Source organism: Ceratotherium simum, chromosome 5, assembly GCF_057802395.1.
Source record: "Ceratotherium simum simum isolate JZ-2026a chromosome 5, ASM5780239v1, whole genome shotgun sequence".
NCBI classification, from domain to species: domain Eukaryota; kingdom Metazoa; phylum Chordata; class Mammalia; order Perissodactyla; family Rhinocerotidae; genus Ceratotherium; species Ceratotherium simum.
In genome coordinates, this window is record NC_141904.1 from 11,119,640 (window position 1) to 11,137,230 (window position 17,591).

Genomic DNA, 17,591 nt, shown 5'->3' on the forward strand with positions numbered 1-17,591 from the left:
ATCTCTGCAGAAAAGTATCCAATTATTGCCAAAGATCTCTGGGGAAGGAGACTTATTCTACAAGTTTTCATAGTCTGTGCAACGCTACAGGTGAGAGATGCTCTCTTCCTGTGTCCTCCCCTTCCCTGCCATGTCTCTCATTGTGTTCCATATGTGTGCTCTTTGCACCCTCCTCCCCCCCCCCCAGTTTGTGCATTATCAGTCACCATGTGGTTGTACTCAGGGACCAGCAAACAGTCAGCAAAACAACCTCAGTGACATGAGCAAAACAACACACCCTCTGGATTTAATGTCTGTTTCTGAATATTTACTTTCCAATAAAGGTGAATATTCCAGATGTATCATGGTGTGAAGTTCTTCTATTGTGCTTTATATGTTGACTTTCCACTACTCAGCTGAAGTATAAATGAACATTACACTTCTAGTATATGCAAGAGTACAATGCTGCAATTTGAAAGCTGTTAATTTTATGTATAAAACCATTTGGGGTTGGAATTTGTGAATAATTAAATAGGGAAATAGATAGACAGTTAATATGAATTAAGAGTATATTAGTTAGTTAACTTTAGGAAAAATGTTATTTTCTTTTAAAGCCAACAACTGCATATAAAAATGTAAGTAATATAACCAACATCCATTTATAATAAAAACTCTCAATAAAATGGGTATAGAAGGAAAGTACCTCAACATAATAAAGGCCATATATGACAAACCCACAGTCAACATCATACTCAACGGTGAAAAACTGAAAGCCATCCCTCTGAGAACAGGAACAAGACAAGGGTGCTAACTCTCGCCACTCCTATTCACCATAGTACTGGAGATTTTGGCGAGAGCAATTAGGCAAGAAAAAGAAGTAAAAGGTGTCCTAATTGGAAAGGAAGAGGTAAAACTCTTGCTGTTTGCAGATGACATGATTCTATATATAGAAAACCATAAATAATCCATGAGACAGCTAGTAGAAATAATCAACAACCACAATAAAGTTGCAGGGTACAAAAATCAACTTAGAAAAATCAGTTGCATTTCTATATACTAATAACAAACTAGCAGAAAGAGAAGTCAAGAATACAATCCCATTTACAATCACAACAGAAAGAGTAAAATATCTAGGAATAAACTTAACCAAGGAGGTGAAAGACCTATACACTGAAAACTATGAGACATTATTGAAAGAAATCTAAGACATAAAGAAATGGAATGATAGTCCATGCTCATGGATTGGAAGGATAAACATAGTTAAAAAGTCCATATTACCTAAAGCAACCTACAGATTCAGTGCAATCCCAATCAGAATCCCAATGACATTCTTCACAGAAATAGAACCAAGAATCCTAAAATGTATATGGAAAACAAAAGACCTCAAATAGGCAAAGCAATCCTGAGAAAAAAGAACCAAGCTAGAGGCATCACAATTCCTGACTTCGAAATATACTACAGGGGGCAGGCTCGGTGGCGCAAGTGGTTAAGTGCACGCGCTCCGCTGCAGCGTCCCGGGGTTCGCCGGTTCGGATCCCGGGTGCACACCGATGCACTGCTTGTCAAGCCATGCTGTGGCGGCGTCCCATGTAAAGTAGAGGAAGATGGGCACGGATGTTAGCTCAGGGCCAATCTTCCTTAGAAAAAAAAAGAGAGAGGAGGTTTAGCATCAGATATTAGCTCAGGGCTGATCTTCCTCACACACACACACAAAAATATATATATATATACTATAAAGCTATGGGAATCCAGACAGCATGGTACTGGGACAAAAATAGACACACAGATCAACAGAATGGAATTGAAAGCGCAGAAGTAAAACCACACACCTATGGGCAGCTAATCTTCAACAAAAGAGCCAAGAACATACAGTGGAGAAAGGGAAGTCTCTTCAGTATTGGGAAAACTGGACAGCCACATGTGAAAGAATGAAAGTAGACCATTATCTTACACCATACACAAAAATTAACTCAAAATGGGTTAAAGTATGTGTGTAAGACCTGAGTCTTGTATGTAAGACCTGAGACCATAAAAATCCTAGAAGAAAATATAGGTAGTACACTCTTTGACATCGGTCTTAGCAGCATCTTTTTGAATACCGTGTCTACTCAGGCAAGGGAAACGAAAGAAAAAATAAACAAACGGGGCTACATCAGACTAAAAAGCTTCTGCAAGGCAAAGGAAACAATGAACAAAATGAAAAGACAACCCACCAACTGGGAGAAAATATTTGCAAATCATATATCCGACAAGAGGTTAATCTCCAAAATATGTAAAGAACTCATACAACGCAACAACAAAAAAGCAAAGAACCCAATCAAAAAATGGCAGAGGATATGAACAGACATTTTTCCAAAGGAGATATACAGTTGGCCAACAGGCACGTGAAAAGATGTTCAACATCACTAATTATTAGGGAAATGCAAATCAAAACTACAATGATATATCACCTCATGCCCATCACTATGGCTATAATTAATAAGACAAGAAATAATAAGTGTTGGAGAGGATGTAGAGAAAAGGGAACTCTCATACACTATTAATGGGAATGCAAACTGGTGCAGCCACTATGGAAAACAGTACAGAGATTCCTCACAAAATTAAGAATAGAACTACCATATGATCCAGTGATTCCACTGCTAGGTATTTATCCAAAGAACATGAAAACATCAATGCATAAAGATACATGCACCCCTATGTTCATTGCAGCATTATTCACAATAGCCAAGACTTGGAAACAACCTAAGTGCCCATGAGAAAGTCAAATACTGGATGATCTCACTCATAAATAGAAGATAAAAAACAACAACAGCAACAACAAACAAACACATAGATACAGAGATTAGACTGGGGGTTACCAGAGGGGAGGGGGAAGGGGGAAGGGTGAAAGGAGTGACTGGGCACATGTGTATGGTGATGGATGGTAATTAGTCTTTGGGAGGTGAACATGATGTAGTCCACACAGATATCGAAATATAATGAGGTACCCCTGAAATTTATGTAATGTTATAAACCAATGTTACCTCAATAGAAAAAAAGGTAAGATGTGGTATAGATATACACATATACAATGGAATACTACTCAGCCATAAAAAAAGACAAAATCATCTCATTTGCAACAACATGGATAGACCTTGAGGGTATTATGTAAGTGAAATAAGCCAGACAGAGAAAGACAAACACCATATGATTCACTCATACACGGAAGATAAACACAGGGATAAAGAGAATAGATTAGTGGTTACCAGTGGGTATGGGGGAGGGGAGAGGGCAAAAGGGATAAAGGGGCATGTATGTATGGTGACGGATAAAAGCTAGACTATTGATGGTGAGCTTGATGCAGTCTATAGAGAAACTGATAAATAATAATGTACACCTGGAATTACACAATGTTATAAACCAGTATGACCTCAATAAAATAATAATTAAAAAAAGGTAAGTCATATAAGGCTGAATGATAGAGATTAGATTATATCATAATTCTAACATTTGAAGAATTGGTTAACTAGCATTTATAACATTAGATAACATCACCTTAAATATTATATTTGTTGGGGTATTTCAGTCTATTTAGACCATAAATCTTTTGGGGGAAAAAAGGTCATTTTGGGGAAAAATCTTCACACCTTGTGAGGATAAATTAACAGTAAAACTGTCATCCTGGGGGCCGGCCTGGTCGCGCAGTGGTTAAGTTTGCACACTCCGCTTCGGCAGCCAGGGTTCGCAGGCTCGGATCCTGGGTGTGGACCTATGCACTGCTTGTCCAGCCACGCTGCGGGAGGCTTCCCACGTATAAAATAGAGGAAGATGGGCATGGATGTTAGCCCAGGACTAATCTTCCTCACCAAAAAAAACAAAAAACAAAATTGTCATCCTGATGGCGATGACTCGTGCCTCTGGCTGAATAGTGACGTTCACACTTACCCGAGACGTGTATTCAGTGACCCTGGAGTACATCGCGAGGGAAGCAAGCATGGCAGCGTGAGTTGCAGAGCCATGCGACAAGAGACAAGGCTTTTCTTCCCACTTAGTATTATGTTGTGAGCTGTGATGAAGATGGAAGATGGAGCGCCTGTGATGGATGCAACAAGGAAGGATGCTAGTATGGGAATCGATGAAATTATTTTTTTTGATTTATACAAAACACAATTACTGAGCACCTACCATGTTCCAGGCACCGTTTAGGCCCTTGGGATACATCAGTGAACCGGGCAGACAGAGACTCTTTGTCCTCGAGGAGCTTTACAGGCCTGGCGATAGTGGGAGCAGTGAAAAGGCCTGTGGAGGGAACAAAGAGGAAAGTGGTAGAAGCTGAGGTCAGACAGGGAGGAGTGGGGCAGGTGCTATAAGGCCTTTGTCAGTCAGGGCCCCAGTACAAAACAGCACACTCAAAACAGGATGATTTGAGGAGGGTTTATTTACAGAGAGGCTGTTTAATAAGGGTAGAGAAGCTTAGAGGAGGGAGCCATTACTAGAACCCAGGAGTCAACTCAAGGAGACCTCAGAGAGAAAGAGCCAGGGAAGTAAATATCCCGGCCTAACTCTCTTCTGCATTTCAGTTTCCTGTGGGGGCTTCCCATGGCCACGAGCATCTGGAAGGCAGTCGTCGATGCATTCATCCAGGTCAACCACCCAGGAAGGAGAGTAGGGTAGAGAGGGGAGGAGAATGGATCCAGGGGGCAAATGGAAGACATTTGACACAGGAAGCCTGTATCAGGGTTCCCCAGAGAAACAGAACCAGCAGGAGAAACATATATACATACAAACATATGCATATTACATAAAAATATATACACACATACATGCAAATGCACACGCACATACATGTACATATATATGTACATATAAAGAGATTCGTTTCAAGGAATTGGCTTACATAATCGTGGAGGCTGGCCAGTCTGAAGTCTGTAGGACAGGTCAGCAGGCTGGAATCTGTCAGGCAGGCACTGAGGCTGCAGTCTTGAGGCAGAATTCCTTCTTCCTCAGCGAAACCTCAGTTTTTGCTCTTATAAGCCATCCAACTGATTAGATGCGGCCCACCCACATTATTGAGATCATCTCCTTTACTTAAAGGGAGCTGATTGTATATGTTGACTCATCTATGAAATACCTTCACAGCAATACCTAGGTTAGGGTTTGATTGAATAACTGCGTACTACAGCTCAGCCAAGTGACAGGTAAAACTGACTATCATAGAGCCTGCAGGGCTTTAGGCAGAGGCGTGACATAACATGACTTGTGTTTTTAAAGGATCACCTGGCTGCTGTGTTGAGAATAAAGCATGTGGTGCAGAGGTGGGAGCAGGGAGACTGTTAGGCTATTGTTGTCATTTAGGTGAGAGATGTTGATGGCTTGGACCAGCATGGGAGCCTGGAGGTGGTGAGGGATGGTCAGTTTCTGGATATACTTTAAACTAGAGCCAGTAAGAATTGTTGATGGACAAAATGTGGGGTGGAAGAGAAAGAGAGAAGCCAAGGTGGCTTCCAAGTTATGGGCCTGAGCAAACTGGAAGGATGGAGGTGCGATCAACTGCGACAGGGAGGACATGGTGGAGCAGATCTGACGGGGAGATCAAGGGTTCCATTTTGACATGTTCAGCTGAGGCGCACATCAGACCCCATACTAGAACGCCATTCCACATACTACTTATCCAGCAGAGAAAGCAGGCAGCGGGTAACACGTTGCTTCCTATTCTTAAATCAGTGCTTCAGGAAGTAACGAAAAGTAGAAACGTGACCAAATGGCAGCCAGCGAGCCCCTGACTTTAAGGCGTGTGGTTCAAGGGACTGGGTGTGGTACACAGCTGTTTAGTGTGCTGGCTGCTGAAGATAAAGGTGCTCGTGCATTTTTGAAATGAAGAATGGTATGTAGTAAAAAAACCCACATTGCTTCACTTTACTGATCACGTCAATAGAGACATTTCTTCTATTTCAAATGACCTGCTCTGGTGTATTACAGCAATAAATCCTATTTCTCACCTAGCCTAAACCTATTATTCAGTGCCAAAATACATCGAAAATAAGGTACTGGAATCTTTTGCGATTGAACTCAGGTACAAAGGGCGTGGTTGCTGAGATTTCAACATGTTCCCGACACTTGATGTTTTTCTTCCCTTTTCAGAGAAATAAATCAATAACTTAATATTGGGCATATTTTCAAGCCACACCCGATGCTGCAGCAGAACGTGAAAAAATACTTTGTAGAGCCAAACATTATCGGAGACAACCAGGAATCCATTCACTGCTACTGCCCAAATCGAAACAGTCAGCTCTTTAGGTCGTGAGTGTGATCTGTCCATCGAGCTAACGTTTTACAGAACACCACAGTTTATGATGAGACACCATTGCATTATTCTGGGTCCTCACTTGACTTAACAATCCACAACTCTCTGATGAAGCCAGCAAGCACTTGCTGCCTTTCTTGACACCCTGTTATTCGTAGGATTTTCTAACTTGTAGAGATAAGAATAAAAAATAAAAGTGCCCTTGGGACTATTACCAAATTTACTGGCATATGTTAGAATTATCCCTCTTGTTTATGTGAAAATAGAATTAATTTTAAGATAGTAAATTAATTTTAGACTTTTAAAAGCAGGCCTAAAATTGATGAACTGCGTATATTCCCAATATCCCTTAAGTGGTCCTTGCAGGCCAAAACTTGGAGAGACCCTCTCCGAGATAATGACCTCCTTAAGAGCAGAAGCCGCAGTCACCTTTGTGCTTCCTTAGGGCTCAGCACGTGACCTGACATGTGATAGGTACTTAATAAGTATTTGATTAATTTATTGAAAAAAAATTGGGTGGCCTTTCTGGGAGAAACAAAAGATTATCATTGTTCCCTTGTGTTCCTTGCCTCACCCGCAAGGAACTTACATTCTTTTGGGGACAGTTTTCAACCATTTCATTTCTGAGCTTTAGTGACGACAAGTTTTCATCAATGCATTCTGCTTCAGTTTTCTCACACAGCTGAGATACTTTTCTGAGCAGAAACCAAGAACCACAGGTCACAACCCTCCACAGTTTGGCTTTAGCTCCTTTGGGAAACTACCAAATTAACCACCGATATTTTCTACTTTTATTTGTATACGGAGTGGCTGTTATTTCAAATTAAGGATACAGTTGATATTAAGACAAGTTGGATGTGGCACGTAATCAATTATGGGATTTTTATGATAGATCACAGAGTGATGGAATATGACTGGATTTTATAGTAATTTGTTATACAGATTCATATCAATTTCAAACTTTTCCTAAACAGCAGGTTTCGAATTTACACAGTGATGTAGATACACTTAACTAGTGGCTTTGTTGTGATAGATAATACTGGTAATTTTAGCCAACATTTATTGAATATTAAGTAAGTGGCAAGCACTGTTCTGAACTCAGTAGATTGATAGATATATGTTCATACCACCTCCGTGGCCCTGTGTGTTTCTGCTTGTTTTTTTTTTTTTTTACATATACTTCACTTACAGGGAAATGCACAGATCTTAAATTTACAATTCAATGAATTCGACAAATGCTTATACCTGTGTAACTCACACCTCCATCAAGATAAACATTTCCAGCACCCAGAACCTTCCCTCATGCTCCTTCCCAGCCAATTCCCCATCCATCCAAGCACCATATATTTGTTTTTCCTGTTCTGGGACTTAATAAAAATGGAATAATATGGAATGTATTCTTTTTTTTCTTCCCCATTTACTCAGCATAATGTTTTTGGATTTATCCGTGTTGTTTATGTGTCAGTAGTTTGTTCTTTTTATTGCTAAGTATTATTCCATTGTGTGAAAACACTCCAATTTGTTTATCCATGTTCCTGTTGATGGTTATTTGTGCTTTTTCCAGATTTGGGCTCTTATGAATAACGCTGCTTTGAACCTTCTTGCGCAAGGCTTTTTATGCATGTATGCTTTCTTTTCTCTTGGGTAGATAACTGGGAGTGGAATTGCTGAGTCCTGGGGCAGGGATATGTCGAACTTCATAAGAAACTGCCGGGTCAGTTTCCAAAGTGGTTGACCGTTTACACTCCCACCAGCAGTGGTAGCAAGTTCTGTTTGCTCCACATTCTGGCATTCGATGTCATCAGGCTTGCTAATTTTTGCTATTCTAGAGGGTGTGTAGTAACGTCTCATTGTGATTTTAGTTTAGTTTAGTTCAACTAATGAGACTGAACTCCTTTCATGTGCATATTGATCTTGCTTTATGAAGTATCTGTTCAAGTCTTTTTGCCCATTTTTTTTTTGGATTGTCTTTTATCTTTAAATTGCAGGGGTTCTTTATTTATTCTGAATAGAAGTTCTTTCTCAGATATATGTATTGCAAATATTTTCTTCCCATCTTTGGTTTATCTATGCATTTTATTAAGTTTCCTTTGATGAGCAGAAATTTAAAATTTTTTGAAGTCCAATTTGTCAGTTTTTACTCTTGCAGTTAGTGCTTTCCTGCTACCCAGGATTATAAAGATATTCTTCTATGTTTTCTCCTAGAAGCTTTATAGGTTTAGCTTTTACATATATGTCTATGATTCTTCTCAAATTAATTTGTGTATGGTGTGAGGTGGGGGTCAAGATCCATATTTTTCTGTGTGGATTTCCAGTTTCTCAACATCTTTTGTTGAAAGGATTGTCCTTTTCCTCATTGAAGTGCTTTGACAGCTTTGCCAAAAATTGATTGACTGTGTAAGTGTGGGTCTGTTTCTGGACACTCTATTCTATTCCATTGATCTGTTTACCTGTCCTGACTATTTTTCTGATTGCTCACAGGGAGTCTTTTGGGCACCATTATTATAGTGATACCAAACAACAAATTTAAATGAACCACATTTTGAAAAGGGAAAAATAAGCCTTAGATGAAAAGATTTTAACTTATCTACATTTCCTTTCTTCTTTCCCAGTCACACAAATTATTCTAAGCTCTCCATACTTAGTCTGATTTTGCTAATATCTTTACATCATGAGTTAACATGTTGTTGATTACATAATATTTGTATTCATAGTTATATCTAAAGCTTCCTCATGTGTTTTCATTGTTGCTCTTTTGTATTGTCTTCTGAAAAGCAGCAGAGGCAGTCGGTCCTTCAAGGGGATCGAGAAGTTGAAGCGAGAAACCAATGTTCCTGGCCAATGCATTCTTTAAGAGGTGCTACTGTCAGCTCACTGTTATTTTGTGTAGAGTAACTTCATCAAACAAGCTTGTTAGGGGTGCCTTGCCTCTCCCTTGGCATAAAATGGATGTATGAAACCAGATTTTGCAGTGTGGCTCAGATGCTCATCTTTATTACAAATTAAGTTTTGATGCTTTTTTTTTTTTTCTATTTGTGTTTTAAAAGTGTTTTAGGGTTGACAATTAAAAAAACAGGCAAAAGATTTGAATAGACATTTCACCAAGGAAAATATATGAGTGGCTGATAATCACGTGAAGAGATGCTCAGCATCATTAATCACTAGAGAAATGCAGCCCAAAACCACAATGGCTTCACATCCACTAGGATGACTATAATCAAAAACACAGATAATAAGTGTTGTTGAGGATGTGGAGAAACTGGAACTCTCATACACTGTTGATAGGAATGTAAAACAGTGTAGCCACTTTGGAAAACAGATTTTCTTTAATATTTACCATATGACCTAGCAATTGCACTCTTAGGTGCAAGAAAAATGAAAACATAACATCCACATAAAGGTTTGCACAAAGATCTTCATAGAAGCATTATTAGTAATAGTCAAAAAGTAGATATAGCTCAGATATCAGATATCCAACTGATGAATGGATAAACAATCTGTGGATATCCATACAGTGGACTATTCCTCATCCATAAAAAGGAAGGAAGTACTAATTCATGCTACAACATGGATAAGCCTCAAAGACGCTATGCTAAGTGAAAGAAGCCAGATGCAAAAGACCACGTTATATGATTCAATTTATGTGAAATATCCAGAAAAAGCAAATCTATAGAGACAGAAAGTAGATTAGTGGTGGTCTGAGGCTGGGGGTGAGAAGGAGGAATGACTGTAAATCGACATGAGGGATTTTTTTGAGTGACGAAAGTATTCTAAAATTGGATTATGGGGCCAGCCCGGTGGCGCAAGCGGTTATGTGCGTGCGGTCCGCTGCGGCGGCCCGGGGTTCACGGGTTCGGATCCCTGGCGCGCACCAACGCACCGCTTGTTGAGCCACGCTGTGGCGGCGTCCCGTATAAAGTAGAGGAAGTTGGACACGGATGTTAGCCCAGGCCCAGTCTTCCTCAGCAAAAGAGAGGAGGATTGGCATTGGATGTTAGCTCAGGGCTGGTCCTCCTCACTAGATAGATGGATGGATGGATGGATGGATGGATGGATGGATGGATGGATGGATAGATAGGTAGATAGATAGATAGGTAGATAGATAGGTAGATAGATAGGTAGATAGATAGATTATGATGACAGTTGCCCAACTAAAAATTTACTAAAAATCATTGAAAGGTACACTTAAAATGAGTAAGTCATATGGTTTGTAAATTTTACCTCAGTGAATTTTTTTAAGTGTTTTAGGATTGAAAATTACTGGCCTAAATGAGGTCTGAGACATCAAGGAAACACCAAGACCCTCCCGAGACTTGTGTCCAAGTGAGGCAGGATGAGAGCAAAACCACTGCATCTGGCCTCAGAGAACTCTCAGTTCTAAGAATTGTCTTCTCCTGGAATTGAAAACCCACAAGATAACACCTCTCCTCGACGTCAGCCACCCCTTCAGGCAGCTGAGGGCTTCAAGGAAAGGGTGCTTGGGAAACCTTGGGTTTTCTCACTTTATGAACAACCCCGAGATTTGCAGTGGAGGAGACAAGAACAGAGGGGGACCCCATGGGGGAAGTGCCAGGCGTGTCTGAACGTGATGACCTCTATCTGCCATAACTCTTCAAGCCATCTGTGCCAGTTACGCGCAGTCTACACTAGTGAGGTCCTTCTGCGCCTCGCTCCAGTTTTCTTTTTTCTATCCTCTAGTGTCTTCTTTTTTATGATTTTTCCTAAATGTGTTGTTGTCACAGAACACTTCATTTAAATGTCACACCAGCTGAGCAAAATAATTCCCTGGCTTTTCTCCTGCTGACTAAACTCTCCTCTGGGAATCCTGAGGTTCTTCTAAATGTTAGTTTATCCACTTTTCTTTTCTTTTTAAATTCATTTATGTTTTTTGAAAAGTTTTCTGGGGGTATGTGAGTGGAGGAGAGTTTGTAAGCAAGGTTAGCTAGGTTGTTGGCAGGCTCGGGAAGACGGTAGTGGAAATACTGAAGGTGTGTCCTTTGTTTATGCAGCTAACCACCATCCCGAAGACATGCCCTTTGGGCTGTGGTCTGGCACCTCTGAGCCTCTCACACCCTCTTTCTCTCTTACCCTCTCCTTATGGCTACGCGTTTGTGAGACATCTGGCCAGAGTAAGAGTCATTTGTGGCCTCAGACTGTTTTTTCTCTTGTAAAAGTTTTTCCATGTCCTCATTCCTGAGAGAACTACACCTTTTAAAATCCCTTTTCCCCCTCAAACCATCATTCTAACCGCCTTTTGATGCTGAAACATGTACCTGTGACATCTTAAACTTGACATGCTCAAAGCCAAATTTACCATACCCTCAATCCCTCCAATCTACTTTCCTCTAAGACAAAACAATGTGAAACCTTTCTCTCCTTCTCACCACCTTCTAAGGTGGATGGTGCCTGCCGGGCTTGAAGCCTGGAGGGCATCTTTGATGAGGTGTCTCTGACCTGCCACCCTCCGTCTTGTCTCCACCACTGTAAGTGAACCCAACTTTCCCATGCAAATGCCCACTGTGAAATTAACACTGCGATGGGATGTTTTTTTGTCTAGCAGATTGATAAGGATTGACAGCACCAGTGTAGTTGAGGGTGCAAAAAATGGGAACGTGAATTAATTCAGCTTGTTTTGAGGGTATTCTATAATAATCTAAAATGCCCATACTCTTTGATTTAGCAAATCCATTTCTAGGAATTTATCCTACAGAAATATTCCCTTAAACGCAAGAAGATTTATATAATTGTGTTCATAATGGCATTATTTATATTAATGAAAAATCAGAAGCATACTAAATGTAGAAAAATATGGGATTGTTTCTATAGATTATGGTACAAGCGTACATTGGAATAGTATAAAGCCATTAAAATGGTAATATAGCTCTCTTTCAATTCTTTTGAGTCCTCCATGACATCTGGCATAATTCTTGGTATTTGATAGGTGCTTAATAGAATCTGGCTTTTATTTTTAAAATATACTCTTATACATAGCTTTATAATGTTATACATAACATACTCTTTATTTATAAATAACCTAAGAATATAGTGTCATATCATTCTTATTACTTCTTAATAAAAATCACCTTAGTGATTTCTGGTTAAGCATGGTGGATTAAACACTTGTGTTTATTTCTGCCCCCTCTCAAAATCCCACCAAAATTACTTACAGTAAGGAAATTAAAAAGTTTAAACCCACAAGAACAAAGGAACTGGAAGTACACGAGAGATACCAACAAAATTTTGGAAGATAAGAAAGCATATGGTCAGTGATAACAATTAATGAAGGAGAGAGAATGAAAATCAATTGTCTGCCAGGGGGGAGGGGTGGGGAGGGGAGGTGCCATTGAGAAGCAAGCCAGTTTGTGCCACAGAGTCCCTGCAAGGCTCAGGAATTGGAGGCACCAGGTTTCTGGGAAGGCAGCAGAGCAGGTGAGGTGAAAAATTGGAGTTATGTTAGAAAACCTTTGTAAGAGCAGTTAACCTCCCAGGTTCCCTCCTCCTCCCCAAGCAGCAGGGGGGCTGCCTACCTTCCCGTCACCCTCCATCATCAGGGGGCTTATTCTCTGGGAACCAGAGGGGCTCTGCACTTGGGAACAGCAAATCCAGCAGAAGGGGCCAGGCTGAGGTGTGGCACTGAAACAGGGTGACTAAATGAAAGTCTGCATACTGAGTGGTGAGGCCCTCACAGTCCCCTTTCCCCCTGCTTCTCCATGAAAGCAAGGTCTTCACCCATCAGGCAAGGCACTGAGGGATCATAGAGAAAATGAACAGCCCCAGAGAAAGGACCTCTGGATACTGACATTTGGGAGGGCAATGAAAAAGCCAGCCTGTCCCCAGTCACACCATGGTGACAAGTCCTGCCACGGCGCTTCCAGTCACCCTCACCTCAGTTCTGAATGTGAATAGACAGTCGCTACTAGACCTTTCAGGAAAGCCTCTTACATAAAATAGTGGAGCCCCAAACAGACAGAAAACAAGAATTCCAAGGAAACAGAGACAATGCAGAGAGCAGGAGAAAACAATTATTATTATCCTCAGAGAGATAAAAAGATATTGTGGAGGCCGACCCTGTGGCCTAGTGGTTAAGTTCAGCATGCTCTGCTTTAGCAGCCCAAGTTTGGATCCCAGGCACAGACCTACACTACTCATCAGTGGCCATGCTGTGGCAGCAACCCACATACAAAATAGAGGAAGGCTGCCACAAATGTTAGCTCAGGGCAAATCTTCCTCAACAACAACAACAAGATATCGTGCACATAAAATAAAAACAGGATGCTAAAGAAAAAGAAACCATAAGATAAGAAAAACACACTTGGAAATTAATAACTTGATGGTAGAAATGCAAAAATGAATAGAAGGGCTGGAAGATAAACTTGAAGAAGACACTCAGAAAGTAGAACTAAAGGAGAAGAGAGAGGGGCTGGCCCTGTGGCGTGGCGTAGTGGTTGGGTTTGGCGCATTCCACTTCAGAGGCCTGGGGGCACGGGTTTCAATCCTGGGTGCGGACCTACACCACTCGTCAGTGGCCATGCTGTGGCGGTGACTCACATACAAAATAGAGGAAGACTGCCACAGATGTTAGCTCAGGGCTAATCTTCCTCAAGCAAAAAAAGAGGAAGATTGGCAACAGATGTTAGCTCAGGGTGAGTCTTCCTCAGCAAGAGAAAAAAAGGAGAAGAAGAGAATACTATTGGAGAGAAAAGATGAGAAAATTAGAGAATCTATCCAGGAAGTCCCAATCTGAGTAATGAGAGTTCTAGAAAAAAGAACAGAGAATATGGAGAGGAAGGAATTATCAAACAAATAATTCTCAGCACAATGGATGGAAAAAGACAAACACCAAGTGCATCTTTGTTCAATTTAGATAAGAAAATCCTACAAACTTCTGGAGGGGAAAAATCACATGCAAAGGGAAGAACAACATGAGACTGTTGGAAGCTATAAGACAGTGGAAGGATACCTCTAAAATTCTGATGAAATCATTTTAAAGCTGCAATTCTGTACCCTGCCAAACTGGCAGACAAATGTGAGCGCAGAATAAAGACATTTTTAGATATGTAAGATCTTAAACTTTTTATCTCTGTACACCCTTTGTAAGAAAGCTACAAAAGGATGAGCTCTGGCAAAATGAGGGAATAAAGCAAGCAAGAAAAAAGACACAGCAGCCCTAGGGGGATTTCCTGAGTTGATAAAACAAGTCGCAGCCCACCACTGTGCAGTAGGCCTTGAGAGTAGCCAGTCCAGATCAGATAGAGAGGGCGAGAGGATGGAGGGCTCCAGAATGGATGTTTCCAAGAAGAAAACAGAACTGATAGGATACCACGCCTGGCCGTTATTGAGAGGGGTTTTAGTGATAGGTACATAGAAAACCAAGGAGCAACTTAAAGAACAAGGCAACTATTAGCCCTAGGAAAAACTTTGACAAGAAATGTAACACCTTAGCTCAGCAGTGAGTAATATTTATGTGGTCATAGTAATGGAAATCCTAAATATTGATATAACCAGAATTTTGAGGGAGGAATGGGGGCAATAATAGTAAGCAGAGAGATAAAGTTTTAAAGAGATAAATCAAGAAATAGCAGCACAAGCATGTTATTAAGAAGCAAGTAGGTAAATTCCAAGCAAAAGAGTTGAAAGAGTTAAACTGATTGCCTTTGAGGAGTGGGAACCAGGGATGGGCAGAGGGGCCAGGACTGTTATTTTCTCTTATAGCCCTAGTGCTATTTTAGGTCATAAACTATGGACATGAATTTTTCTGATATAAGAATTAGATTTAAAAACAATTTTAGTTCTCTCCTGTGGTAACCTAACGCTACCACATAAACCCTGTTTCTTATTCATTCAAGAGAAGCTGGATGCTCACATTTGCATCTGTTCTGTTTTCAATGTGTTTATTACCTTACTGTGATTTCTCTCATCCCAGAAGGGAAGGGCCTTCTGTTTCATTCCTAGTAAAACAGTATAATTTTGTGTTCCTGATCCATTAGAGATTTCTCAGATGAAATTACAGATTACAAAAGTATTTTCTTGAGAATGTCATTTCAGGTTTTTTTTTAGATCATTGCATAGAAATCAGTTCTATCCTATAAAAGCTTAAAAAAATTTATACTAGTGTGTAATTAAGAAGAAAACATGGGTGCTGTATGACAAAAAGTTCTCCGGCTAGCAAAAGGCTCCCCTGGCTTTTATGTCTGTTTCCCTGAAGCCTAGCTGTTAGACAACACGTACCAGTGGCTTAGGGTAGGGACGCTTTTTCTCCAAGAATCTCCACTAATCATGTTTATCCTGTTCTGGATTAACTCATGTTGACAACTTTTGGAGAATTGAAACAATATCTTAAAATAACTTAAGTACTTTGCTCCATTTTTTAAAAAAATTTTGTGTGTGTGTGTGAGGAAGATTGGCCCTGAGCTAACATCTGTTTCCAATCTTCCTCTTTGTGCTTGAGGAAGATTGTCCTTGAGCTAACATCTGTGCCAGTCTTCCTCTATTTTGTATATGGGACACTACCACAGCACGGCTTGATGGGTGGTGTGTAGGTCTGCACCGATATCCAAACCCTCGAACCCCGAGCCACCGAGGTGGAGCACGAGAACTTAACCACTACGGCACCAGGCCAGCCCCCTTTGCTCCATTTATTGAAGCCGTGAAGAAATTGGCTAGATTTAATTTCTCCGACATATCTGCAAACTTCTATCTTGAAACACAACTAAGAAAAAGAAATTAATAGCCTTACTTTTAAAAAGTTATAATCCTGTATACGCAGATGGAGAGATTGTAACAAAGCAGACTGCTGGGGACGGGTGTTTTTACAAACTTCTGGTGCCATCTCTCGCTTGTCTTAGTGGAGCCCCAACTTCCCCCAGGGAGGCACTGCCAGGTTCTGGGTCACGTGGGCCCTTGGAGTTTATGTTTTGTCCTAGCTGGATGTATGTTGCTGTGCCAGCAGCTGGTATTTAATGAATACTTGTTGATTTGCAGAACAAGTAATCAAATGGCGTAGGAAATCCTAAAAGTATTCAGAGATCTGAGACTAAAATATCTGAAATGAAGATAGAAAACTTTTCCCTTCCTCCATCCTCACCTTCATTGCACGTTTTTGACATCTGGCCCCCAGCTGCATGTGGGTTCAGATACTCAGACACAGATGAATCAGAATGGAACAGTCCTGCCTGTGAAGGTTCACAGTCCACTGTGAGGCAGAGAACACACCCCAGACCTTGTGAGACCCTGTGTGCCATGTAGATGCTAAACCAAAAGAGAGGGGAGAACAGTGGGATCTGGGTGTTAGAAGAGGGAAGATAATGTCCCCCTTAGACTGGACATTGGTCGAGGAGTGGGAGGGTGGTGGGTTCCTAGAGAAGGTGCTTTTGGCCCAGACTTTGAAATCGGGGTGGCAGTCAATAGTCTGAGACGGGAGAGAGGACTCCCTGCAGGGAATGCACATGTGATCTCGTAGAGGTGGGAAAGGGAAAGGGCTAGTCATCTCTGAGGATGGGTAGATTTGTACCCAAGATACGAAGGGCTGGGGAGATGTGACCAGAATGTAGGCTGGGGCGGGCCTTACACGTTATTCTAAGGAGTTTGGACTTCATTCTACAGGGACCAGGAAGCCATTCTTTTATTCTTTCATCCTTTTCACATTCAGCAGCTATTCATTTAGTCAACCTCTGGTTTTTGGGATGCAGTGGGGCAGCTTCAGACTTTAGAGGAGAGGCAGGTGCCCGAAAGCCAGGGTGGCCATATGTCCTCATTTGTCCTGGACGTTTCCGATAAGTACATTTCACTCAGGGCATCTCAGATGATTTACCATTTCTCACGGATTTTTCATTGTTTTACAAGAAATATTGATCCTAATAGTTGCTTTAAAATAATCCAGGCTGGGTTTGGTAGAGCTTCACTTTGTACGTCCATCTTCTGCCGTGATCTTGTCTAGAAGTGTATCACACACATATGCTGGCCCGGAGTTCTCTCTCCAACACGTGGTGGTTAATGTGAATGACCACCAGTGAGAACCCCGCTCTCTTTTCCTGACACAACTAACCCCTTTCAAGAACAGCATTCAGGACACACACTGAACACATGAAACGGCTTGGGCTTTTCCCAGTCTTGGGTGGTGAGGGGACGAGTATTCACTGCTGCTGCTCCCTTCAGCCATGTGGAGCCAGCGCTGTGGTTGGTGCTGTGGCCAGTGAGACACACGAAGACACCAGGATACCAGCTGGCTGGTTCAGTGGGCAACATGGGAAGTATAGGTTCATTGCACATGAAATACGTCTTGGAGGCTGAGCTGTCCTGCTGTAGAATAGTCTGAGTGCTCTTGCTCGAG

At 41.2% G+C, this 17,591-nt stretch overlaps 1 protein-coding gene across 1 annotated transcript in view; it reads left to right on the plus strand.

The window, feature by feature from the left end:
- PCOLCE2 (procollagen C-endopeptidase enhancer 2) overlaps positions 1-17,591 on the plus strand; it is a 70,243-nt gene that overhangs the window by 16,185 nt on the left and 36,467 nt on the right. The gene's annotated exons all lie outside the window — the stretch shown is intronic.